Below are 24,595 nucleotides of genomic sequence, written 5' to 3' on the forward strand. Positions count from 1 at the left end.
TATTATTATTATTATTATTATTATTATGATGATGATGATGATGATGATGATTATAATAATATAGACACCCCACTACCAAAGGGCAAAAAAATTCTAAAAAGAAAAGAAAAACAAAACAAAAACAAAATAAAAACCTAAAAAAAAAACAAACAAAACAGCCAAAGACAAATAGAAACACAAAATTGGCCATTAATTTTTTTTTTGTCATTTTGGTCACATTCCTTTTGTGTATTTTTCGGTTTTGCTTCGTTTCCGCTGTTCAATCCAAACTATTCAATTCGGACCAGAAAATCGAAGGAAATTACCCATTTGACCCTTCAAAGAATGGAGCATATTTTTTTGTTTGACATATTTTTTTTGTTTGACATATTTTTTTTTGTTTGACATATTGTCTGTTCTACATTTTGTTCATCATCCAAACGTTTTTTATCTTCCTGTCACTTTCTCGTAGTCTTCCATTTTTTTTATTCTTATACTTCATTGATTTTTTTATTCTGAAACAATTTGTTTACGCTTTTCTTCTTCAGTAGATCGTCCTGAGACATGTTTTTTTGTTGTGACCTGCGTCGACTAGAAATAAAATTACGATTTGATAAAGAAGTGTTGAACTTTAGATAATAAAGTTCAACATTTCTTTATCCGCACGTAATTTTATTCATTTCGTGATTTCCATGAATTAACTTTCACAGCATTACTTTATTTTTGCCTCTTTCGCCCCAAAGCAGTTCTTTAATTTTTCTAAACAGTTCATCTTTCCTTTTGTACTTACTTTCAGTCTTTTTACTCTGTCGTTTAGTTTTCTTTTTTTGTCTCTTTCTCTCTTCTTTTTTTTTGTATTTTGTTTTTTATTTTCGTATTTTTTTCTTAAAAATATTTCATAGATATTTTGTTACCTCGGTCGGTTTTGTATTTTTCTTTCTTTCCATCCTTTCTTTCGAGTGATTTATTTTCTTTGAATCGATTATTTTACATGATTTCCCATCTCCTCCTGATTTTCCTCCTCTTCTTGATTCGGGGGTGCATCTCCTCCAGTGAATTAAACACGTCCCAGATACCAACCTGGAAATTTCTACGACTCGGCGCGGTACATACAGAAATCCTGAACTGACATCTAAGCTTCAACCTCTGTTCCATCGACGAAATATTGCATCCCTCTGTCTGTTTTACAAGTATTTCAATGGTGAATTACCCGACGAACTACAAGTCCTTGTACCCCCTCGACGTAAATACTCCCGAAAAACAGCAAAATTCATACCCCTACACAGTAGAGATCCCTAGATGTAAGAAAGCCTTCTACTCTAATAGTTTCTTCCCCAGAACTGTTAGACTTTAGAATTCCCTTTCAGATTCATACTTCCCCAACTGTACTGACATGCAGAAGTTCAAGTGTAATGTGAGCAGACCCTTTTGATGCTCAACTCCCTACATAGTATCCCTGCAATTTATGTCCCTGACAGTAGCCCCCTACATCAAAGTAGCACTGTGTCTTGTTTGGGATGAAAATGTAATAAAAAAAATTAAAAATAAGCAATATTAGCCCATTAATTCCAATTATTCTATAAATAATTACTTTTTTATAATCTATAAGATTATATATAATAGTACTGATTACTGCATAATTACTCTAAAGAAAAGATAAAATTAATTTATATTCACCAACTTCTTTCCGATAGTTGTTGGTACACTCTTAATTATTTTTTTTTGAACCGTCTGGACTTGCATTTTGAGGGGGCTTACAATGGTCCTGTTGTAATAATTTGGATCGGTAGAGAGCATGAGTTGTCAGCGGCGCATCTCTAATCTCGCTCGTTGCACATTGTGTCACTTTCAGACATGATAGAAGGCTCCTATCGTTCTTGGGATTTGTACACAACTAACGAACTAGTAGATGGTCTGCAAAAAAAAAAAAAAAAAAGAAAAAAAAAAAAAGAAACCCGGTTTTTATCAAACGGAAATAAAATCATTTCGTCCTTTCTAGGGAGACAATTTTATCATTCCACTCTGTACTCCTATTAGTCACAGATTGGATACTAAGCAGAGTGAACCTCCTCTGTCTTCAAACAGTTTGGCGTGACTTAGTCCTTTTTCAAGTATAAAGAATTGATATACAGCCAACGTTTTTGAAGTTTTGAAAGATGGAAGCAAAATAAAACGTGTACACGAATAAGAATAAGAAATCTCACGTCTTTTTAATTTTCTTATTTTGTTCTGGTTGGAGATGGGATATCCTACCGGATGTCATGCATACACCCGCTATCTCATAAATTCCAACCAAGAGATTTATTTTAAAGATTCTAACCGTCCATTTAAGTGTAATTGTTTGAATCTCTCTTGCACTTGGTTCACCGGGTATATTTGGCAGGCAGTTTTTGAAATTCTTTTTCACGAGTTTGGTTGTTTCTATAATTACTGGAATGATGGAGATCTTCCTAAAATTCCAGTTTCTTTTCGAGTCGTATATTATACTTTGGTATTTCGTTATCATTTTCCTCTGTTATGATAATGAACTTTCTTTTGCTTTTAATGACGCCAACTTGGTTTTCTGCATATGTGACACAAGATCGAAATGCACCAATTTGACCCCCTCGCTCACAAAACAGAGATAAGCTAATAAACACGCATCTGTAATGGCTACCGAATTTACACACATTTTTACAGCGTCATCTGAAACACAAATGTCTACTTTTTTCCAACAACTTCTTCACTTGGGACGTTCTTGAACATTCCAAACTTTCATTATCTACTGACTCTTACTTTTTGGCTGTCTTAAGTTGTCAATAAAATTTATATACAATAGTCGTTCCAAAAGTAAAAAGTTGAAGAGCTACGAAGACGGGAGTGGTACCACTAAAACGAGCGGCATTTTGTGCTCCAGAATTTATTTTCCTACATAGTCGCCATCATTATTAGTGAGCTTTTGCTAGAAATTCAATAACGCATCTCTGCTTCTAACGCATGTCTATGACAGGCGTTGCAACAGAGAGATGAAGCTTTCAGGTCATGAATGCATAAGTTCAATCATCATGGCAATGCAGTTTGCAATCTCCTCTGATCCATTTGGGCGGAACAAATAATCGGAGACATTACTTTATGAGTGTTGCTTGTATTTTTGCATGGATAGAATTTGTCAGTCTTTAGTTTTGATATTTCTTTGCATGAACATTTATTCATTTATTTTTTACTCACATTTTCCCCAAACAAGGCAAAATGCCATAAAAACGTAAGGGGTTACTGCGGCCATGTCTATAGGGACACTATAAGTAGGGAGTTGAGAAGCGAGATATCTGTTCACGTTACACTTAAATTTTTGCATATTAGTCCAGTCGGAAAAGCAGGATACAGAGAGAGAATTCCAAAGTCTAACAGCCCGAGAGAAAAACAAACAAAAAAAAACTTTCAGGATAGAAAACTCCCCGGCATATGGGGATTTTCTTGACAATAAATACCTCCTCACATATGAAAAAATATAAGGCTTTGGAATCTATTTACATCTCATGATGAAATATGAAATAGAAATACTCTTAATAAGATTATTTAAAGTGTTTAACAAGTTAATTAGCAATTCATAGGCCAAACAATTTCGTGATAATTAAATTTAACTTTTAAATTTTTATTTATAATTGAAAAACAAACAAACGGCATAGTTTAAAAGCGAAACAAAAATGGGTACTTATGCAGAATTAGGCCGCCTTATCGGCGAAACTTTTCGTAAAACACCGAAAGGTGTCAGAATGCTGAGCCAATGAAAACGCAGCAGCCAGCTTCATACGAGAAATTTTTTATTTTTTATCATTGGTTTATTGTATAAAAAAATAAATATTTATTTGGATTTGGATTTGAACAAAACAATCATAAAAAAATCATATAACATGATAAAAACTTGGTTTCTTATTAGCTGTTTATTATTAAAAAAAATAAATATTTATTCATTAAACTTATCTTACGATGAATTTTTTCTTCTTGATTTTAGTTTCAATTTTCTTAGAGTTTTGTGAAAATTGACAAATAATTACTCATTGTATTTTCTTTCAAAAACAAAGAGAATATTGTTTCAATTTTTTTCAATTGTCTTCGTAAAAACAGAAATATTTTTATATTGGAAAAAAAAACAACAAAAACAACAAAAAAAAAACAACAAAAAAATGGACAATGTTTGAGAGAGAGAGAGAGAAAAAAAATAAAATATAAAATAACGAAACTGTCCTCGGCACCTTCCGGCGTTTTACGTAAACTGTCCAGAAAATTCCGACGATAACAAGGTCCTTATTCGGCATAAGTATCCCAAAAATGAAAAGAAAAAATCTCCCGGGGAACACCAGGCAATTACAACAAAATGTTGATTATTATTCATATTCTAGAGATATGTTGCGAATCGGTGAATCGCATCGGAAATTTCCAGAAATTCACCATTAGAAGAAGTTTTTTGTTGTTGGTTGGTGAAGTTCACAATTCCTATCATCTGTGAGCGAATTTCCGGAAAATGCCGATGTGATTTGCCGAAGAGTAACGATTACAGCGTATTTCTTATCTGGATAATAAAATCTATGTGTGACCAATTCAACTATACTCAGGTCTGATATTTATGATGATATAATATAACTTGAATGAGGCCAATCCTTATTGGATGTTGATTTGAACAAACTTGTTGTGTAAATATATTTACATCACTAAATGGCTTCACGAGTGAATGAGTTCAAATCGAAAGTCAAGCGTTTAATTTAATCTCCCGTAAAAATCTCTTAATATCGTCCAACCTATAAAAACAAGTTTTTCTGAGTTGCGTCCACATAATGTGTGCGCTTAGTGATGGAAATGCGTTTTCAAGCCAGAGCGTGACGGATGGAGGCACAGAAACTATTATATAGATTAGTGTTGGGACGATTAATCGGAATCAGAACTTCTTTGGGTATCGGAATCAGTATCGGAATTGTAAAAATTGTATCTATAGATCATCCCAGCAAGAGTATTTTTACATTTGCGAAAATATATGTTCATTTTACATGTTATTTTTAGTATTTTTAAATTATTTATCTAATATATAAAAGGCTATATGTCTGTCTGTCTCCATATTTTCAAACTCTATCTCCTCCGAAACTAAAAATCGAAACGCGGCGCTAGGAACCTCAAATGATTGGATTTTTTACGAACCATTCTTTTATTGGTCTTTAGCCGGTAAAAATTGTTTTTAAGGGGCCAAAAAATGGGTCAAAATTGAAAAAAAAACAACGTTATACATTTTATACATTCATTAGTTTATTTTTAATTTTTAATCAGTTCACATGCGTGCCACGTTAGTACAGTGGTAACGTCACCAGCTCTGAATGCTACAGTTTCGGTTTCCGATTAATGGTACCCTAATACTTTTTTTTTAACTTTTGAAATGACGACTCTATAATAATAATAATAATAATAATAATAATAATAATAATAATAATAATATATACGAAATTTGGACAAATTTAAATATTATATTTAAGCGTATTTTACCGTGGCTACCGAGAGTAATGAAGGCCGATGCACATGACAGCGTGACGTCATTATCAGATTCACTTGTAGGGATGTGATCTAGGCTATCAGCAGCAGTTTCGTCTAGTTTTCAGTTTGCTGTCTAACATGGTGTATTCTTGCGTTGTTACAAATTGCCGGGGAAATTATTCAAAAGGCCCCAAAGTACATATATTTTCTTATCCTAAACTTTCTCAATTTGTATACGTGCCATTAGAAGGGAAAATTTTATTCCAACCAAATATAGTAAAGTAAAAAGTTATTTGCTAAAATTAAACGTGTATTGAATTAGAACTGTATTGAAGTACTTTCATAACGTTTGATAACATTGTTAATATAAATTAAAGTACTTTCATAACGTTTGATAACATTGTTAATATAAATTAAAAAAAAGTCCTATTTATTGATAATACAGCAAATATTATGTTGATATTTTTAACTGTTTATTTTCTTATAAGGCTAAAAGTCTATCAGAAAGGTTGAAAATTTAATTTAATTTTGTTTTAGGTTTTAAAATTATAAACAAATAATTTTTACATGAGAATAATTGTCAAAATGTTTTTTTAATAATAAACAAAACCTTTCATTGAGTATGTCCAAATATTTGAAAGTTCTATATTTTTTCTAAAGTCGGTTTGAAAATTATTCACCTCGTGGTTATTAATGAAATTAGCCGTGACTGAGCGTTATATATTAAAATTGATTGTTTCTTTTTAGAATTATAAACAAAAAATTTTTACATGAGAATATTTGTCAAAAATATTTCTTTTTAATTTATTTACTTGCCTCCCCACGAGGACACAGTTAGACACAAGGTCGGTTTTGAATGTGGGGAAATTTAGCTCCCCAAAAAGGGGCACTCTGGATAGGAACAAAATAAAATAAAAATTGTCTCGGTCATGAAGGATTTCTCCTCCACTGACCGAGGATAGAACAAATGAAGTGTAGCATCAGAACAGATACTACACTGTGATTATTATTGTAAATGTTTGTTTACTATCTTTTCTTAGATTTTAGCAATAGTTTACATTATGGTATGAATGTTTTCTTTAATTATATTTTTAGATATGTGAACATCATTTTCGGCCTGAGGATGTAATAAAGAAGTCAAGATTCGATGATAAAACGTTGTGAAATAAACACGCAAGATGAGAACATTAGTCTGAATAATCTCTAAAGTTCCAAAAAATAACATTCAACCCACGTGATTTTTCTCTAAATTAAATTAAAAAATATTTCTGCACTAGTAACTTTTATTGTTTGTTCGTATTTAAATTATTTCTTTGATTTCAATTTTTTGTATTTTATCGTTTGTTTTCATTCTTAAAATTATTTATGGATGGTTTACACTTTTAAAATTATTCATCGTTGGTGTATAATATGTTTTTTAATTCTTTGTTTCCTAACTTCATAATTCAGTTTTATCAGTATTAAATTGTATATTGCTTTAAAATTACTTAATTTTACATAGATAATACTTATATTTTATATTGAATAAAGTTCAGTTTAAGTATTAATCGAACTGTGTTCCTTTTTTTTTTAAATGTTTTATTGTTCTTTTTCAAATGGCCCTCATATAGTACTGACAGTCTGACAAATCTTACCTACATTGCCTGCATGCATTTTTCAGTTAACAGGCCTTCTTCTTACTCTCGGTGGCCGTGATTTTACTGTACTAACTTACAGAAGTTGTAATGTTAAAATTTGCTTTACAACGCCCCACAGTTCCCTGTTAGACACGATCCTAAATAGTAGCCTCCTACGTTCCAAGTGGCAGAAGTCTATTTGGGGTAAAAAAAGAATAAAAAAAGGAGGGTTTTTTTTCTGCGATAGACATTTCTGAAATAATTTCCTAAAAAAGTGAATACTAACAGAAAATGTGTGACCCGATGATCGTCTTCATGATGCGTGCTACGATAAAACAACACAGAACAAGTACTTGATGTAAATTAGTTAAGTTCTGGTGTGTGTGTGTGTGTGTGTGTGCGTGTGTGTGCGTGTGTGTGTGATACTATCGTGTACTGTAAAAGGAGGAGCCCCAAACGTTGTCTGATAACGGCAATTTCCAGCTATTTTTCTCAGTCCGATCTACCCTTACTCGAATTTGACTACAATTTTTCCGATCTCGTTCGGCTGAGCTCCGAGCCACCAACTGTCCTAAACTGGATACTGCCCTCAACTCAACTATCATCAACGGTTACAAAACCCACTGCCACTCCTAAAACTAAACTAAAATATATCGAAATTTGACTATATATGTATATATATATCGATTAAACTATATCGATTTTTGTCCGCTTTATTGCTACATCTTGATTATTCTAAAACAAGCGGCATTTTTTATTTTACCAGAAGAAAACAAAGCACATTTTTCTTTAGCCTGTGACCCGATCGCGTTCGTGAACCCTCTACCATAAAACAACACAAGACGAGTATGCGCGGATGTAAATGCTTGCGAAGTGACGCAATCAGGGGGAGAAAAAGGACTATAAAAAGGAGAAAGAGAACGATCATGATGGAGGCGATATAACGTTCGAGATCTCATGACAGACGAGATAACGTTCGAGATATCTTGGGAGACATGGAGAACGTTCTAGATCACGTGGATAACGTCACGGCTGTACGAACGAGGAAATAAATGGTGTTGCTACAAAGAACAAGGAGTTCTTTCCTATTCTTTGTCCTGGTTTTCTTTTGAACTGAAACTGGACACAACGAGTGCTGGTCCGCAGACAACGGTACAGTAATTCAGTTAAGCTCTGTGTAATTGAGATACCGTCACGTAGCGTAGAAAACGGAACTCACAACGTTGTCCATCGATAGCTGTCTGATCGGGTTAGTCCCTAGTGTGATAGACTTATCATCAGACCAATGGACAGAATCTCTTACGGAGCTTTGAAGTCGCACTCGAAAAAACAAAAAAAAAAGCTCAGAAAATCAGTCATCTACGTCTCCTCTATTCTGCTTCTTATTCTGCTAATTTTACGCTAAGGCCATTTGTACCGTGATTGAAAAAGAAAGAAAGACAGTTTGGCGTCACGTCGTAATTGTTCTCCAATAGCCGACGTTACGGTTTACTTGTCCTCCAAAACTGCCTGGAAGGACAAACGACGCTAATTTAAATGAGCCGCGTCACACATCACCTGCTAATGAACCCTTTTTCTAATGTGTTTTGACACAGCAGAGAAACTACCTCAATGCACCAGAAACAGCACTCAGATGAACTCTATATATAACTGACTCTAATTTTTACGGAGCTTATTTGTTGCGCACCAATATATATATATATATATATATATATATATATATATATATATATATATATATATATACACACACACACACACACACACACATAACATATATATATATATATATGAGAGAGAGAGAGAGAGAGAGAGAGAGAGAGAGAGAGAGAGAGAGAGAGAGAGAGAGAGAGAGAGAGAGAGAGAGAATAAAAGAACGAAAATATAAAACAAATATAGACTAATGCATATAGATTTAATTGTTGATTCAATACGGAGATTACATCAATTAGGAGTATAAAATAAATATGCTCTTATGCCTAGATATTTCTAAGCCTAATGCTTCTCATCAGAAAAGAAGAGAAGGTGCTAGGAAACACATCAGAGATGTGATGTCTAGCGATAACTACATTAAGAACGAAATAATGGGATTTGAGAGGAAAGGGTAAAACATTGTAAATGTGGAGGGAAGAAGATAGGAGGACCAAAACCGCAACATACAACCCCATTGACGTATCAACCCCCAATAACCAACGCTATCCAAGCTGATACTGAAACCCTAATAATAATAAAAAAGGAAAAAAACAAAACAAAAAAACGACACAATTCCTGTACAACCGAGACCAAAAAAGTGTGGTGCATCATCTGAAAATGAAAAATAGATACTATATTTTGATCTTTGCCTGAAGGCCAAGAACAACAGAAAAAAATATTTACAAAATGCCCTGGAAGTGTCCCTACTTTTTTTTTTAGATGGTGGTTACCACTTATCAAGGCCAGGAATCCACTCGAGGATAAGGGTTATTGCGTGTACAGTAACCGATGGGATAGTATTGTAGTAATAGTTAGTATTGGAGATTTGATAAAGTATCTTACTTAAGGGGGCGATTTGTCAGGAATTTGTTTATGTTGGACTTGAAGACATCCAAGTTGTAGTCAGGTGGGAAGCAGGCAATCAGAAGAAGCTCCGCTCATGAAATCTACGCTTGGATTTAGGTACAGATAAAGAGTAGGGAAAATTAATGACAGTGGTTTCAACCAGACGGATGTTTTTCGTGAAAGATTGACGAGGGGGGACCAGAGATTGGAGCTCAGACGAGCACTTGCCATGAAAATATCGATAAAACAAAGATAGTCTCGCAACGTTTCTTCTGTAGGAGAGAGGCTGCAGGGAAGAGAAAAGGGTCAAAAGTCCATTTAAATTTTACTTTAAAAATAAGTCTCTTCAAAAAGGAGAGTAGATAATACAGTGGATGTATTATCGGCAGCTCCAGTAACTCTCGCTTCTTCTTTTTTGTCCCTCAGTCCTCATTCACTGAGTGATTTTTCTGACAAAGGGTGAAGAAAAAGCTGCTTAAAGGTCGGTAGTACTTGGTGAACAGTAGTCTGAGATGTCGGAAATTTTTCTGTCTCTGTCTGTCCTTGTGGCCATGTCACTAGTAAGGGTGCTGGAGGTAAACGTTTTATCTGGGCTGACGTTATCCGCCTGATAGTCAGGGACCCGAACCTTGGATTAACCACTAAGGAGGCTGTCCTATCAGCAGGCGCAAAGTACTGGGACTGCTGTATTGCCATTTGTGAGTGGATCTGGACCATGCAGTAGCCTCTGGTGGGGCCTCTCGATGACATACTAGTGGGTAATTGTTACGGCTTTACCTTTTCGTGTGCTACAAAAAAAATAAAAATTTTCCTGTCTTTTTCTCTCTTACTTTCCCTCTCTGTACTGCTCTAACCAAGTATGCCGACCTATTCCACAAATCCCAAAATCTCAACATGAAATATCTCCAGAATAAAAACCCGATTAAACCTAGAACCCCATCTTCCAACGTAGACCCCCACTACCAGGTCTCCTTCTCCAACATCAGGGGTCTACGTTCCAACCTTCCAGAGGTTGAAACCCAATTACAGGAGACGAAACCGAATATATTATTTCTAAGTGAAACTGGAATAGGGCCGACCACTTCCCTAGATGAGTTCATAATTAAGGATACTCTAACTTAATAGCTAAATCTGACCCCCAAGATCGCCATGGGCATGGAATATGTGCCTACATTAAGGATGGCTTCCCGTGTGGCAGGGATATCTCTAGAGAAGATCATAATTTAACCTATATGTGCTTCAGGGTTGCACTTGCTAACACCACTGCATTTATATTTGCCCTCTATCGGCCCCACAACAGCGGAGTTACTATCTTTAAGAGCATATCTGAGAAAATAGACCACATACTGTCTTCACATCCCTCGGCTTACATCCACATCTGTGGTGACTTCAACGTCCATAACGTGGAATGGCTGATCCATTCAAATAAAACAGACGATGAGGGGAGGTTTTGTCATGATTTTGCCATTGCTTATGACCTTACTCAGATTGTTCGCGAACCCAGCCGTGTGCCCGATACAGCCGGTCAATATGCAAGCCTCCTAGACCTTTTTCTCTCAATTCCCCTGAGCTATGTTCATGTTCCGTTCATTCTCCTCTAGGATCCTCCGACCACTCCGTTGTATCAGTTAAGATAAAAACAAAATGTAATAAGTCCCCAGACGTACCCCTCCACCGTACTGTATACCGATACTCTATGGCTGACTGGGATAGCTTCCGTACATTCATATCTGATTTACCTCTGCACTCCATGTTTAAAAAGGAAGTGTCCTCTATAGTATCAGATCTGACCAAATGGTTAATTGTAGGCATAGACCAATTCATACCATCGAAAAAATTCCAACACAAACCTAACAGCCAGCCATGGTTCTCCCCAGAATGTGCTGCTGCCATTGCGCACAGAAATCACTTTTTCCATAGCTGCCAACGTAATAGATGCACTGAGACTAAAGCTGCTTTCAAGACTGCCAGCAACCACTGTAAAAGAGTAATAAAAAATGCAAGAGAGCTATATGCACAGTCTGTTAAATCCAAGGTAGCTGATCAGCGGCTTGGTTCCCACCAGTTTTGGCAAATAACAAATAGGATCCTGAACAGAAGTGTGCGTCCTATCCCAACCATTATCAATGGACCAGAGGTTATCTCGTCAGCGTCAGATAAGGCTAAACTATTTGCAAAGAACTTTGCAGCTAATTCTACCCTATGCGACGAAGGCCATCAACTCCCCATATTTCCTCCTATAACACAGAACAAGCTTGGTAACATACAAATATCCGTGCATGAGGTCGCCAAGCTAATCAAGAACCTAGATTCCAGTAAAGCAACTGGCCCTGATGGCATCCCAATTATAGTGTTAAAAAAGCTTCAACCAGAACTTGCTCCCATACTTACGAAACTATTTAAGCGCTCCCTTAAGGAGAAGTGCTTTCCGACTCCCTGGAAAACCTCATCAGTTTGCCCTGTATTTAAGAATTCAGGTGATAAGTCATCTCCCTCTCAGTACAGACCAATAAGTCTCCTGTGTGTTATGAGTAAGTTGCTGGAATCCATATTAAATAGAAAAATAATCAACCACCTCAGCAGGAACAACCTTCTTAGTGACACACAATATGGTTTCCGCTCTGCAAGATCTACCGCAGATGTGCTGACGATTATATCCCACAGGATTAGTAAATCTCTTGACAAAGGCTTCCTTTCTAGGGCAATTGCTCTTGACATATCAAAGGCCTTCGACAAGGTATGGCATAAGGGTCTACTTCACAAGATTTCCAGCTACGGTATAACTGGAAATGTTTTCTCAATCATTAAATCATTTCTCTCCGATAGGCTCATTAGAGTAGTGGTAGATGGACAAAAATCGGAGGCCTGCAATATAAATGTTGGAGTCCCTCAGGGGTCAATCCTGGGCTCAACTCTCTTTCTGATCTACATCAATGACCTCCCTAAACACATACTTAAATCATTCGTTGACACCTATGCTGATGACACGACCATCTACGGCAACACACCAAAGGCTGTAAATGACAAAGTTCTCTCTGATTCTCCCTCCTCTGATCTCGAGCGCGTGGTTCAGTGGGGGAAGACGTGGCTGGTTACCTTTAATGCATCTAAAACCAAACTCCTATCCTTACATCATCAACGCTCACATCCCCATCTGGCATCAATTGTGATGGATGGCTCTCATCTGGGTGAGGCCCCGTGCTTTGACAAGCTTCTGGGTTTGACCTTTACTCCTGATCTGAAATGGAACACGTACATCAAGTCTGTTGCCAAGGTCGCTGGAAAGATGGTGGGATCCTTCTACCGCTCCAGAAGATATCTCACTACTGATGCAATTCTCTATCTATATAAAAGCCAAGTACATCCAAGGATGGAATACTGTTGCCATATCTGGGCAGGAGCTGCTAAAAACAGCCTATCCTGCCTTGACAGAGTACAAAATAGACTTCGTGGCTTAGTGGGGGATGCCCTTTTCTCTAACCTGCAACCTCTCTCCCACAGAAGAGATGTTGCGAGCCTATCCTTGTTTTATCGTTATTTCCATGGCAGGTGCTCGTTTGAACTCCAATCTCTGGTCCCCCTCGCCAATCTTTCACGAAAAACACCCGTCTAGCTGAATCCACTGTGAAAAATTTCCCCCACTCTATATCTGTGCCTAAATCAAATCGTGGATTCCATGAACAAAGCTTCTTTCTTAGAACTGCACGCCTGTGGAACTCTGTTCCGTCTGCCTGCTTCCCACCGGACTACAACTTGGATGTCCTCAAGTCCAACGTTAACAAATTCCTAATGAACCGCCCCCTTAAGTAAACACTTAATCAAATCTCCACACTAACGTAATGTACTTGCAATAACCCTTATCCCTGAGTGGCGTCCGGGCCTTGATAAGTGGTGATCACTGTGTAAAAAAAAAAGTGTATGACCATCTTTTACTTTAAATCCCGCTAGAAACTGGAGCATTATACACTTGAAATCACCGGAACAACACGTAAATTCTCTTCTTTTCGCCATAACACCAAAATGAAGAAAAAAAAAAAAAAAAAAATCACGGAACGGACTTTCGACCCTGATGAGGCTATGTATTAGCAAAATATCGGACTTACAAAAAAATCAGTAAATGAAAATTATTTTATCATTATATTCGATACTTCAAAATTTTCAAATTCCCATTTAAATTATATATATATATATATATATATATATATATATATATATATATATATATATATATATATATATATATATATATATATATATATATATATATATATATTTCAAAGCATCGTTAAATTCATTACCCTTACAGCAGAAGCCGTATAACGTAATGAGGAGAAGCCTTGACTGTCATTTGGGCGGTCGGGTTACGATCCTAGCTTGAGGCAGTTGCCTGTCTAGCCCCACTGATGAGCGAAATAGCACTGTTTGTGGGTGACTATATATATATATATGGTTTTATTGAACTTTTACATCTGGTTGAGATTACTTTACTTGTAAATATTAACTCTTTAATATTTATAATATATTTTAAGTTTACCATTTTGATTACCTTGGTAAACTTAATGTAATTTATATATATATATATATATATATATATATATATATATATATATATATAGCAAATTATAGTGATTCAATGAAATGAAAAAAAAAACCTTTATTCAAATCAATGATTTTTTTCATTATTCCAAGTAAGACAAAGAATACTTTCGAAATTTTATCTCCTTATCCTGTAGGGTTTCGATGCCTACCATCTCTTCAGAGGAGAAAATAATAGCAAATAGATACAATGGTATTCATCGTATTTGCTAAAGTCAGTTAGACATGGAATCATGATCAAAAATTGATTAAAATAGAAGTCACATAGCGGGGGAAATTGAAGAAAAGGATATAAAGGTTTAGTTCTAAATTGCGCGGTAAAATCCAAGGTACCGCTCAATTGGAACTAAACCTTTATATCTATTTCTTCAATTTCCCCCGCTATGTGAAATAAACCCAAGATCTGTTGTTCGTGGTAGAATTTGCGTTGCAGCTTTCCGTCTAACAAGATCAAAGATGGGTTAAGTGTGTTCCCTAATTGGCCAAATGCTGTAACCCTATAGAATGGTATTCGTCCCTTTTGTGAAATGTTGTTTTCCTTTGTCTGGCAAGACATACAGAAGCTTATTCTGTCATTTATTCGGCTATATATATGAACATACACCAGATAAGTTGTTTTGTGACATTTTGAAAACCAGGCAATCACACGTAAATACATGTATGAAGAGCAGACAAATATTAAATAAGATACACGTTACATACATGTATGTGCAGAATATATACACACCCACGGGAATACAACATATCTCCGTTTTGATATCCGGCTATCTAACACTTCCGCAATCATCAGTGTAGGAAGTGATAATTACTGCTGGTTGAAAGATTCAAACATAGTCATGAAGTCACTCTTGACTTCATCGGTTAGTATTCAACTCCAAGGTTACCGACAATTAAGAGTTGAGAGGAATTAAGTGCCTATAAATGCCCAATCAGCGGACATACATAGTAAACAGTTAGAGAACATTCAACGACTGGAAGTAGGACTTCTGTTATATATATATACTGTGTCAATCACTTTATTGCAGATAGTAAAATATCAACATTTCCCAAAATATACGTCACAAAAAAATGAAAATTGTACCATCAAAGGGTTGCTTTAAGTTTAGTTATTTCCCAAAACTTTATTCACAATTATGCTATATTCACGAAGTTATTGCATTTTATTTATTTTACTGGCCATCGCTTTATTGCATATCTCTTAAAAATCAGGCGAATAAAGGTTATCGAAAAGCAAAGGATAGTTGCTGGACTCGTCCATAAAAAATTTAGCCACGAAGCTGGTATGGGATCCAACAACTTTGGCTGCATTCTTGAATATCCCGAACACCGAATCCAGAAAAATAAGAGCATGAAGAGAAACCTTTTAGATCGTGATATTCGGAAAATTCGTAGGGAAGTCAACAGTAACACAAACAGCACCAGTGCTTTCGTTTTTCCAGGCATGCCCTATACAATGTGTTGCATGAGATTGCAAGGAATATCAAACCTCTTCTAATGCTTTCATTGAGCAAACAACATGGGGAAAAACGAATGGCTTGGACACAGAATTACATGAAAATAGAGTTCCAACAAGTCCCATTTAGGAATGAGGCCCATGCTACTTTTGAAAATTTAAAACCCGCTACAGAGTTCATCGCCAACAAGGAGGTGGAGGCATCATGTTTTGGCCGGGAATCATTGGGGATAAGTTAGTTGGACCATTCCGATCGCCAGAGGGCGTAAAGCTTACCAGCAATGCGTACACGGCCTTTTTGGATAATCATTTGTCGACATGACTAGATGTCACGTCGCTTTCAGATGATTTTTTATGCATGACAATGTACCATCCCATTCTGCTTGGGGCGACTGCATTCTTCCTTGAATCTATGGAATTCGTTGGGGAAACTCTCATGACCTGACCACCGTGTTCTCCAGACCTTAACCACTGTATTCTCCAGACCTTAACCCCATTAAATATCTCTGGTCAATATTTAAAAGAGGAGTTTATGAGGGAGAAGAGCAATTTACTTCAAAGGGTGCCATGTGGAGGAACATAGTTGATGTTGCTAGAGACATAACTTCTTTTAAGATCAAAGAATTGACTTCCTCAGGGGACAACAGTTATTTAAAAAATGGTGGCTATGTCGATAAATACCTAATTTATATAAGGCCCATACTTAGGATATGTTTTTGTTTATTATTCTTTGACAGAAAGATATAATAAAAAGTAAAGTTCGCAAGATATTGTATTTTTGCCCTAAAACAACATTTATAATAATAAAGCGATGGACAGTGGAAATTCATCGATAAAGAATAAAATTTCATAACTTCGAGAATATCGCATAAATTTGAATAATTTTTGGAAATAACTAACCTGAAAGGAGTCGTTTGATAATATAATTTTCATTTTATTGTGACGTATATTTAGTGAAATATTGATATTTTACTAATCTGCAATAAAGCGACTGACACAGTGTATATATATATATTATATATATATATATATATATACTCTCACACACACACACACACACACACACACACACACACACACACACACACACACACACACACACACACATATATATATGTACGTCATAATCACGTTGACACGCCGTTTCTCGTCATATCAACGATGAGCCAGGCCAGTACCAGACGGGTGATCATTTGGGAATAGCAGGAGGTGTATGTCCTCTACATTTATCTCGGCATTATTTCCAGTTGTCCTGAAATTTCTACTTTTTACTGGTATTTCACAGTGTCGACTTAGGAGAGACATGGTTGGGGAATGCGCAACTCTTGCCAAAAAAAAAAAACAAACTTCACGTACAAGTCACAGCATATTTAGTGATGTTATTTGGTAATTATCGAAATCGATGGTCGGACAACCTGTGTGTATGTGTATGTATGTATGTATGTATGTGTGTGTGTGTGCACGCATGTGTGTATGTATGTATAAACACATGTAGTGCTTTATATTATATGTTACAGAGATTATAAAGAAATTCAATTTCAACTGATGATTATGAACTGTTCGCCAGTGAGTTTGTAATAAAACGCGTTACTGTTTTTATAAACAAAAGAATTTGTTGTGAAACAACCTTAATTTGTCTCATGATGAAAACGTATCACAGTAAATCACCTGGCCGATGCAATCGTTGAGTTAATTGCTGAAAGTCACGACAAATTCTCCTCATATCTGTCATTTGAGCTGGTTTATTCGAGAGGGCGAACACACCTCTGCGGTATAAAGTCATTACCCGGCATGTGACTAATGACATTTAATTAATTGTCGGTGAACTATCGACTAGAGAGAAAAAAAAGATGAGGATCCTCTCGGATCAACTCATCTCCCATTATCATGGCTTAGTCTTGCGCTCTCTTATTCTCTCTCTCTCTCTCTTTGTCTCCCTCTTTCACACACACACACACACACACACACACACACACACACACACACACACACACACACACACACACACACATTATTACCATCTCTCTTTCATTAAGTAGATGTCCTAAGTAATTCGCAATTGTATTTTAGGTTCGCAGTGAGAATTGACCATTAAACTCTCAGAAGTGTGTAAATTACAACTGACTTTTACTAAGTACTTTATCAAATACGCCATGGGTCCTAGCGTAGAAGGTCGGAGGTTACATCTGCAGAAACGTTGTGTAAAAAACATTACAGGCGAGAACAGTAGTCCAAACAATCCAAAAACACGAATTATCAATCCTCATCTCAAAAGAATCCGAAACATTTGATCCATTACATGCTCCGATTATTTCTCGCAAACTTAAACAAGTTGATTTTGTTTCTGGGGTCAAAGATCAATTACGAGAATAAACTTAATGAGCCTCCATCCGTGGTTTCTCAAATATAAGAAAATGCACCTCATATAAATGAAAATAAATTTATGAAGGTTCATCTTTAAGACTAAATTGCAAGAAAACGAACCTCAGAAAAACAAACGGACCTCAATACTTTACTTTCTAAATTACGAGAAAACGCATCTCATATAAACTCAATAAACCTCCACCCGTTATCTCTCAAGTACAGAGAAAAGGATCTCAGACAAATGTAATAAACGTTAATTCTTTACTTCTCAGTTACGGGAAAACTACTCTCAGATAATTTGATGAAAAACAATTCGTTCTTTGTAATTCACAGGAAAACGGATCTCAGATAAGCTTAATGAACATCCATCCGTCTTTTCTAACTTACGAGAAATGCATCTGAGATAAACTTAAAGGAACCCCATCCGTTGTTTCTAAATTATGAGAAAACGTACTTCAGAAAAAAGTAATAAACATCAATCCGCTGTTTCTAAATTACGAGAAAATGCATCTCAGACAAATTAATTAAACGCCTATCTTTTGTTTCTAAAAAACTCATCTTAGATAAACTTTATGACCCTCGATCCGTTGTTTCTAAATTACTAGAAAACACATCTATTATAAACTTAATGGACATCAATCCGTTATTTCTAAATTTTCTTGGATAAATTAATGAACATCCACCCGTGGTTTCTAAACTACGAGAAAACTCATCTCAGATGAACCGAATGAACATCAGTCCATGTTTTCTTAATTACAAGTAAACACATCTATTATAACTTCATGGACATCAATCCGTTTTTTTCTAAATTACGAAAAATGCATCTCAGAAAAATTTAATGATCATCAGTCTGTTGTTTCTAAATGACGAGAAAACACATATATGGTGAATTTAATGAACATCAATCTGTTGTTTCGAATTTACAAAAAAAGGGATTTCAACTAAATTTAATGAAAATCAATTCGTTGTTTCTAAATGACAGGAAAATACATATATGATAAACTGAAAGTTCTTTTTTTAAACGACATGAAAATGCATCTATGGTAATCTTTATGGGCATCAATCCTTTCTTTCTAAATTACGAGAAAACTCATCTTAGATAAAGTTAATGAACATCCATTCGCTGTTTCTTAAACTACGAGAAAACTCATCTAAGATGAACTGAATGAACATCAATCCGTTGTTTCTAAATAAGAGGAAAACATATATATGATGAGATTAATTTCTAAATTACGAGAAAGCACGTCTATGATATACTTAATGAACACGCCTCCGTTGTCTCTAAATTACATCTGTGATAATATTAATGGACATCAATCCGTAGTTTCTAAATTACAAGAAATATATATAATATAAACTTTATGGACATCAATCCGTAGTTTCTAAATTACGAGAAATATATATAATATAAACTTTATGGACACCAATCCGTTGTTTTTAATTACGAGAAAATGCATAGCAGATATTCTAAATGAAGATCAGTTTATTTTTTCTAAATTACGAGAAAATACATCTGTGATAAACTTTATGGGCATCAATCCGTTGTTTCTAAATAACAGGAAAACACATCTATGATAAACTTAATGGACATCAATCTGTTGTTTCTTAAATACGAGAAACCATATATATGATAAACGTTTTAGAAATAGTTCGGTGTTTCTTATTTACGAGAAAATGCATCTCAGATAAACTCAATGAACATCAATACATTATTTCTAAATTACGAGAAAAGGTTAGTTTATCCACGGGGTTGCATGTTCTCGTTTCGTCAGCAATAACTGTGTAGAAGTTCTAAATACTTCGCAATTGTATTTCTAATTTTGCTCGCACTGAGAGTTAAACCTTCAACTTATAAAAGAGTGTAACTCATAATCGAATGTTATTAAGTATTTTATCCACTACGCTACGGGTTTACATCTGACTAAACGTTGTTAAAATAACACTGAAATAAAAACAGTAGTCCGAATAATTCAAATAATACGAATTATCAATCCTTATCTTAACAATTCAGAAACATTTTACTCGTTCCATTAAACATTCAACATTCTCAATTCTCTATGAGGGTATTCGTTTTTCAGCTGACAAGCATTTTAATTTTATTTAACCCATACATTCGAGTGGTTTTGGCCTTAAATATGGTGACCTATTAGTAGAAAAATATTATTTTCTCCAGGATGACCTTAGCGATTTTATTTGAACTCCCACGTGTGGACAGTATCGCTTCATCGTGACTATTATCTGTATTAGTCTGAATTGGTACGAGGGGTTTCAAAAAGTAACGCACTTAATTCACTTTTAGTTGCCTGATTTAGCTGAAATTTTCATGTGCACAGATTTATATCTGTATGGGCTATGTGGTAATTTGCAGCTCTAGACTAATTGCGGTTTCTGATTTGCAGATGTTTGAACTGAGTCAGGCATGAAATGTAGCCTGTTGAGTGTCTAGCAGTGATCTGGTTTTTGTATGTATCCAGAAGATTTTTGATAACATGAAAAAATTTTTTTTACATAGGAGTCACCACTCGTCAAAGACCAGAGGCCACTCGAGGATAAGGGTCATTGAGTGTACAGTAATCAATGGGATAATATCGCAGTAATCGTTAGTAATGGAATTTTGGTAGATTGGATTAATTAAGGGATGTAAAGACAACCAAGTTGTAGTCAGCTGGGGAACAGGCAAACGGAAGGCATGCAGTTCTAAGAATAAGATGGACGGGTGTTTTTCGTGAAAGATTGGCGAGAGGGGGGCAGAGATTTAATGCCCCATCATATAACCTTGTAAAACGCTGACATCGTGAATTCAAACATGGCCGGAAATCCGATCGGCGCCCATTCTGCTAATGATGAGGCATCTGTCAATCAAGTTGAGTTTTTCAAAATACCGATTACACAGAATGAATCCTGGGTGTATCACTATGACCCAAAGACAACATCCAAGTCACTGCAATAGAATTATTTCGACTCACCGCCACCAAAGAAGGCGTGGATACAGCTCTTAGCTGGCAAGGTCATGCTCACATTCTTCTGGGACTAGGACGAAGTAGTAATAAAAGACTTCTTGAAAAAATGGTACTACAATTAGAGGCACCTATTATGCTTCACTTTTGAGGAAATTAAGTGAAGCTATCAAAATCAAGCGGCGAGGCAAAATAAGAAAACATGTCATCCTCATGCAAGACAATGCTTCAGTCCACAACAAACATATCACCAGATCATGAGCACAGGCGGATGGCTATGAAATTCTCTCCTCCTACTCTCCTGACCTTTCAACTCTTGTTCTTGAAAGAAAAGCGTTTCCCAGATGATTTAGACTTGATTTCCGACGTAACGTTGGGGTTGAAAGCAATCGGAGGTGCCTTACAAAAACGGTCTCCAGGACTGCATTATTGGAATAAATACGTAACTTTGGATGGTTCCTAGGTTGAGAAAGATTTATAACTGTGTCAAGTCTCCTTGTTCTACTTCTCTGAGGCATTACTTATTGACTACTATCCTATCACGACGAAATGTTACGAATTCACTGTGGCCGGTTGTTCAAAATACCTTTCTCCAGTCAATATAATGTTTACATGTACTTTTGTCGCTGGCACAAAATATATATACACACTGACAGCAAAGTAAAAATCACAACACAGCTGATCTACAAACATTTATTGCTTTTATTTCAACCCGACAAATCAAATTTTCGGTGATAAATTATTATTCTGTGTTTTGACGTTTCTGAAAGGCGCGGAGGGTGTGGTTGTCGGATGTTATGCGATGAAAATATGGCAACGTAGCCTCGCTCTCTCTGACTGTTTTTTCTCTATTACGATTTTATTTGTAAAAACATTTTTTTTTCTATTGGAATGTCTAATATTTCCTTTGTCTATTGTTTCAACCTTTTGACCGATACCTGCTCACATATTATGCATTCCGTTAGACAATGTTGAAAAGTCCGGAATTCTTCACATTGAATCCATTTGTGTGTGTGTGTGTGTGTGTGTGTGTGTGCAATCCCTCGAATGTATTTTTCTTCTCCGTATCTAGCAGAACGACCGGATACTACACTGTCCTCCAAGGCGGAGGTATTGCGTTCGAGAATGATATCAGAACGAACAAGCATATACACTGCTATCTGCACAAGAAGAGATAATACCTGGGAGGATGGTATCATAACGGACAAATATACTACATTGTAACCCCCAAAGAAGGAGGTAATCCCCTGGAAAATATTATTATAATGAATGAACAGATAATACATGGAAAATAACAATTAGTACATGTGAATAACAGTGTTTTGCATTCTGGTATTAAATAGTCCCAAAATGTATTGATTTGCCTTAAACATATAAACGACGCAAACTAAATAGATTTCCGTGGTTAAATTGCTTAAATAGCACGTTATCTTTTATGTTCATATTATAACAGACGGTTAAATAATAAAACATCCTCTTCATAAAATTTCATTAAAAAATATATTCAACAGTTTGTTGACTAAGAAATATAAACTAAAAAAAAAAAAAAATAAATAAAAAATAAAAAATAACTACAATTTAAAAACGATTTTCCACTATGTATTTTTTTTTTCTAATATCAACATTATTAGTTGTCCCGATTCCAATAACTTCGAATTAAATTTTTGATGCGATCAAACGAGCAGATTCAATAACGTTATTCTAAAATTACGCCATGTTTGGAAGATCAGCCTCGTTTTCGATATTTGGGTTTTGTTTTCTTCACTCCGAATGCAAGCGTAAAGATGGCGGCATCTTTAATTATTTACACAGTCATCACACCCAAATGATTTCATTCGACGAAATTAAATCGTAATACTTAGATTGGCAGAAAAAATTATATTCATGTCTGAAAGGCATCACCGGTGTCTATTTGTAAGTCACATACGCTCCGGTGATTTTTTCTCATAACACCTGGCTCCGGGCTAAGAAACTGAGATTTCTTACTAGCTGCCTTTTAGGGTATGTTGATGAAATCAGTCTTTTTTTTTTAATTTTTATATTTATTTATTTTACTCTTTTTCATTCCAAACAAGGTGTATTGCCAATTGGTTGTGAGTGACTACTATTTAGAGCCATGTCAAACAGGGGATTGTAGGATTGAGGTAGCGAGGTGTTTGTTCACATTAAATTTAAACTTCTGCATATAAGCACAGTTAGGAAAACGGGAAGCTGGGATGGAATTTCTGAAATCTATTCTTTTTGAAAACTTTACAAAAACTAGGATTTATTTGAATATTTTAATTAAGCACAACTAAATTCTTGATTTTTTTTTGTCATACTCCACCCAAACAAAGAGCACTATCACTAAGATGTAAGGGAGTGCAATAAATCAGGGACCATGCCTACAGGGATATTCTAAGTATGGAGTTGAGCAGCAAGAGGTCTGAGAAATTACATTTAAGATTCTGCTTGTCAGCACAACCAAGGAAGCAGGAAACAGCGAAGGAATTCCAAAGTCTGGCAGTCAGAGAGAAGAAACTAGAGTAGAAGGCTTTTCGGCATCTAGGGACTTCAACAAATAAGGGGTGGGATTTTTCTGCAATACGATGCTAACATGTTTGAAAATAAATAAAGAGAAGAAATATATTGAAACTTTTAAGAACTTTCATAATAACTGCAGTTGCAAAAAAAACCCCAAAAAAACACTATTTATGTCTCTTAGAAATTACGATATTTGAACTCTTTGGATTTACACGTGTTTAGAGACTTATAATAACGAAGTCCTGGTAATTTTCTGCGTATTTCTGAGTCACTCTAGGGTGTGAATGTGTTTTCAATCTGTCAGAATTTAACGGAAGTAAAAATGATAAGCATTATAGTTGGAAGTAGTGTTATATCTAGTAATTTAGCTTCGTCAGACTCAGGAGCGCCTGTCACGGTTATGAACAGCAATATGATTATATTTGATTATTGGGTTGATTAAAAAAGGCTTCCTTTTTGCATGGCTTCAGTCTAATGGATCTTATTGAATTTTGCTCAGCATTTTATAAAGTTTATGTAAGACTTTAGAAACAAAGTCCCAAGTACAGATTTATGTGAAGGTCGTTCAAAAGATCCCAAGCCTCACCTTTAAAGAAGATACAAAATTATCGTTATTTTTTTAAATACGTACATCTCTTTCTCTATCTCTCTGTGTCTCTCTTTCATCTATCTATCTATCTATCTATCTATCTATCTATCTATCTATCTATATATATATATATATATATATCTTCTATAATATACAGCTGAACGTCTGCGTGTGTGTTTTGTCACGAATAGGCTCCTATATGGTTGACTATTAAAAAAAAAAAAAAACTGATTACATATAATGATAGAAGATGTATTGAGACACACAAATGGGTATGTTTGATCGGGCATAATGACGATTCATTAAAATTGTGGGGTCTGCGTACGCGCCTGGTCCACAAAGTATGGAAATAAAAAAAATTAAATATTAAAAAAAATAAAACACGTTTACAAGTGTTTCTGATATAGATGTACATTAGAATACTTTGATAAGTATGTTTTAACTTAAATAGGGATGGTATAATAAAATTGTGGGGTTTCCATAA

Source organism: Euprymna scolopes, chromosome 5 (assembly GCF_053919585.1).
Source record: "Euprymna scolopes isolate OS-2025 chromosome 5, ASM5391958v1, whole genome shotgun sequence".
NCBI classification, from domain to species: domain Eukaryota; kingdom Metazoa; phylum Mollusca; class Cephalopoda; order Sepiida; family Sepiolidae; genus Euprymna; species Euprymna scolopes.